The 5058-nt window shown below is 40.2% G+C and overlaps 1 pseudogene; it reads right to left on the bottom strand.

Annotated features, from left to right (window-relative positions):
- Positions 1 to 1893: 1893 nt before the first annotated feature.
- Positions 1894 to 2604, bottom strand: LOC103293267 (40S ribosomal protein S3a-like; annotated as a pseudogene).
- Positions 2605 to 5058: the final 2454 nt, after the last annotated feature.

Below are 5058 nucleotides of genomic sequence, written 5' to 3'. Positions count from 1 at the left end.
GTCTTTTATTCTGTTTTGTCTAATTGCTTTGGGATAGACTTCTATTTTACAGATAACAAAACAGAAACATAATCATCTGGCATGAACAATAAAATGTTCACATCATGTTGGTCAAAGGTAAATGCTTGCAGTGAAGGAGTAAGAAGCAAGAACAGTACATGATAAATGTTTCAGCTGATAATAAATGCAATAAAAATATTTTATAACACCAACTGCACAGGGTGAACTCAAGGAACTTTGCAAGTTTAACTGAACCTCTCTTTTAAGCAAACTGATCACTTGAGATTTTGAATGCTCAAACCAGTATACAAGGGAATTGATTGTTTTACAAAATAATATTATTTTATAATCCATGGTACATTTAAAGTATGATATGATTCACTGAAATTAAGATGTATGCCTAACTTCTTTGAACATATTATTTTATAAAATATCCCTTTGTTGTTTACATTGCATTTTGAGTTTTCTGTCTTTTAGGAGGATAGGAAGCAAAACATTCACCTCCTAATTGTATACCAAGGGAAAATGAGACAGAGAGAAGTAGTGAGTTTATTAAGCATTGAGCAGTAAGAAATTAGAAGGCATCACTTACTCATCTGAGTTATGAAAAATGCATGTAACATCATGTATGGTATGTTAGTATCTAACAGCCATAGTTCTTTTCACAATAAGGTGATGACATATAACAATCAATCAATAAAATCAAAAGTGTCCATTTTACATGATCTTGGATTAGTGTTAGTGTATGTAACTTAGTCGCAGTTCTATTGACATAGTCAAGTTAATGCCAACATATAATATCCCATGAGTGATGTGATTGAAATAGGCTTACTGAGAGACAGAGGGAAGGAAAAACTTACTTCTATTTGACTCCTATAGCCATGATAAGGTTTACTTTGATTAGTGTAACTTCAGCTTATATTAAAAGCATGAAGAACCACAAAAGTTTCCACTCACTTTGCCTCATCATTTTGATAGCAGATTGGCCAAACAAAGCTACAGGTCCCAGAGCATTGAGTAAAAACACCTCTGAGACATCTTTGCAAAGTTATTCTGCAACCTAGACTGAAATACTGTGATAATACCTTCCTTGGGGCTTCTGTTACTTTAATTATGAAGAGATTACACAGCATTGCTTTCCATAGTCAGATGCATGTCTCCCCCTTTCTTCTCACTGCTCAGGCCGAGCACCTGGGATTCTTTAAGGTAAAAATAAAGACATTTCTTTCTCTGTATCTTTGGGGAAAGGAGGGAAATCTAAGATAATCCCCATGGAGAGGTGGTCTTTTTATAGATATGCATATTAGCTCTATTGTTGTTCAGGTGTCCTGAACAACTGTCTTCAAGACTTTGAGCCATATAGTTCACTATCTAAAGTTTCATTTGAGTATCATGATGAATTGGCAAAAAGAGGATGGGGAGGAGTGTGAAAGAGTTTGTATAACAAAGAACCATAAATCATCTCTGGTACAGTGAGCTTTCTATCATTCAGCCGGCGGGCTTGTCAGAGGAGCTGCAGGGAGAATGGTGAGAGGAAAGAGGGTCTTTCAGCTGCAGGGCTACAGCATCCCCCAAAACAGGAAAGCCATCTACTCCCAATGAAATCCTCCCTTAGGTATTATTCACTTATTCACTTAGGAAAAACCTATCAAAGGAGTGCCAAATATGTGCAAGACACTTCTAGATGCTATTGGGGAGGGAAGAGTAAGGGAAAGGGAAGTAGTACCAAGTTGAGTGAGATGCAGTACCTACCTGCCTTACTGTTTTCCTCCCCAAATAGGATTTTTTTATTTATTGCCATTAAAAGTCTGAATTTTAAATAGATTCTTGGACAAGAGGCTTATCCATCAGCTTGTTCAACTTGGTAGCACCCATCTCATCGCCAGTAGCTTTTCAAAACTGCTTATCTTCACTATTCAGCTCCATGAGTTTTCTCAATTCAGATGTGGGCTTCTTCAGCATTTTGCCTTCTCTAACCAGGTCATCACAGAGCAGATAAATAGATTGGCAAGCTTTTCTATGCCTTTTCCAACGCTATCTGGAATCAATTGATTGACCACTTCTTTCAAGTCATTTGTCTGCATCTCTAGGGTCTTTATTCCCATCATCTTCCAGATTTGGTGGACTTGTTGATGCTGAGCATAAGAGGTCTTCCAAATCTGATGGTTATATATTTTTGTAAAACCAACACAGACTAGATGAAGCAAGTGACCATCAGTAGTCTTGACATCAACATGAGCTTTAACCATGGTCTGCCATTTTTTGACCGTGGAGCACATTTTGTCATGGGTAAGATCCATGCCATGGAAAACAACTAGGCAGTTTTATCCTGAACACTCTCAGTAATTAGCTTGAATTTTCTAAATGAAACTTCATCATTCTGTACATCAGCTGGGCTTATGTCAAAAACATGACCCTTGAGACCATCTGATGTGATTTGGTTCCTTCAGTTCTTGTGACTAGTGTTTTTCCAATATTTCCTATGTTGAACATAGCTGGTGCTTTCACATCACACCAATCTTTCTTAGCAAATGGACCAACAACTTTCTTCTTGGCTTCCTTTTAGCCACCTTTGATAAGGTGCTTATTTTTGCCGACAACCATAATTCTGCTTAGAGAGTTAAAAGGCCTGCCTTACTATTGATTATACATGTTTATGACAAGGACTCTGCTACTTCTTCAACATAAACGCTGGTCCGTTATTAGGATGTTCCTCCTTTTATGAAACAGATGTATTTCCAAGCCTTTCTGGCATTAAAGTAAATTTCCATCAAGTGACTCTCCTCTACATTCTTGGGAAACTGTCCCTGTTACTTTGGGTTGGAATTAGTTACCTACATTCTTGTAGACTTCTCTTTGTGTATACACCGTGTGTGTGTGTGTGTGTGTGTGTGTGTGTGTGTGCGCGCGCGCACACGTGCGCGCCGTGACTTCTTCAATAGGTCTTTCTGAGGCAACTGTCATAGAATCGAACGTGAAAGAGCATGGGTTCTAGAGCCAAACAGCTCAAATTAGAATCCCAGCTTCACTACTTACTAGCCTTGTGTGATCTGGGTTAGTTTCTTAACCTCTCTAAGACTCAGTTTCTTACTCTGTAAAGTGGCAATAAAAACAGTTGCAATTTATTAAACCTTGTGAGGCTTAAATGAGATAAGTTATGTCAGCATTTAGAAAAATGCCTAGAATAAGTAAGCAGGCAGGACTGCTTAGTCATTCCTGTTAGGCGCTTTACAGGTGAGCATTTTACAGGTGAGGAAGCTGACGCTCATAAAGACTGACTTAGGTACATTGGAGGAAGTATGGTACTGCATTTAAGAACTCCGGAGTCATGTATACCTCATGCATGTTCCTTTTCTGCCATTTATTATCTATACACCCCTGATCAAATAATGTAATTTCTTAGCCTTCATTTCTTTATTTGTAATATGAGATGACAATTGCTAAAAAATATCTTACCTCCCTGCTTATTATGAGCATCAATAAGATGATGTGTGTCAAGTGCTTGGCACTTGGAATGCACTCAGAACATTGGAAGCCGCTATGATTACCAAAAGTCTCCCAGCTGACAAGAGGCAGGGCCTGGATTTAAAGGCAGCGGTCTGACTCCCATGTGCTTGCCCTTTTCTAATAAATTCACCACCAAGCTCCCTTGTTCTCTGAGCTAGAATTCTAAAGAATCAGCAGAGGCAGTCAACAATTGGAAGGCTTGTTTCAAGCCCAAAATATTAGTTTATATTCACCTTTTGATGATTGCTTTAGGGTTTCTCACATATATGTACTCACCCATAGTCTTGAACTAGCCTTTCTGCTCTCAATCAAAGGAACATACTGCTGCCTTCACCCACATGGATTTTTCAAAACACGTGCCTTTGAAAGAAATCGTCATCACACTCAAGTCTGTGGAGTGAAACCCCAGTGAAAAGGGAAGGTGAAAGCTTGCCTTCTTCCTTCCAGCAAGCCTTGCTTTGGACTGCTGCCCCTCCCCAGCCCCAGGAGGGGAGAGAGACCAGCCACAGGGTCAAGGAGTGGTGACCAGGTTAGCAACAAGGGCAACAGTGGGAGCAGACAAAAGAACAGAAAGTGGAAGCGGCTGGCTGAATGCCTGAGCATGTTTCTTTGCTGAAAGAGAATGGCGGGAACAACGAATCAAACTGAGAGAAAGGAGGGTGGAGGGGGAAGAGGACAGCTAATGGATGGGGTGGCCCAGCAGGGGTCAGAGGTCATGAGGGCACTCAGTGAACTAATTGGCCACTCTGTGCATATTCACTTTCTGCTTCTAGCCTACAGCTAGGCCTTGAGAGAAAGTTCTGGGGTTGATGCTGGCTTTATTTATTTATTCTCTGAAATCTGAGGCAAGTAGTGGAAGGCAACTGAAACTGAAGTGAGACAAGAACTCTCTTTCTTTCTCCCGAAACAGCTGACCAGGGACAACCTTCAGCAAAAGAAAATGCTAAAGATTCCACTTCACTCATTCATTCATGCATGCATTTCATCATCATCATCATCATCATCATCATCATCGTTATTATCATTATCATCACCATGTCCATATGTTAATTGGGTGCCCTAGTAAATGTTATACAAGGCACATTCCAGATGGGAAAGGATTATAGACCTTTGGCTTAGAATTTATAGACTATCAGAGTTAGGCCTGGGCTTCAGGGATCACCTAGTCCAGTGGTCGGCAAACTGCAGCTCGCGAGCCACATGCAGGCTCTTTGGCCCCTTGAGTGTGGCTCTTCCACAAAATACCATGGCCTGGGCGAGTCTATTTTGAAGAAGTGGTGTTAGAAGAAGTTTAAGTTTAAAAAATTTGGCTCTCAAAAGAAATTTCAATCGTGTACTGTTGATATTTGGCTCTGTTGACTAATGAGTTTGCCGACCACTAGGTCCTAGTCCACTTCTCTCCTTTTTTTTTCTCCTCACCTGAGGATATTTTTCCATTGATTTTTAATAGAGTGGGAGGGGAGAGGAGGAGAGTGGTAAAGAGAAAGAGAGAGGAGAGAGAGAAAAACATCGATGTTAGAGAGACACATGGATTGGTTGCCTCCTGCTCGC

The sequence above is a fragment of the Eptesicus fuscus genome, chromosome 20, assembly GCF_027574615.1.
Source record: "Eptesicus fuscus isolate TK198812 chromosome 20, DD_ASM_mEF_20220401, whole genome shotgun sequence".
NCBI classification, from domain to species: Eukaryota; Metazoa; Chordata; class Mammalia; order Chiroptera; family Vespertilionidae; genus Eptesicus; species Eptesicus fuscus.
The sequence above is the reverse complement of the archived record's forward strand: the minus strand, read 5'-3'. Positions and strand labels throughout refer to the sequence as shown.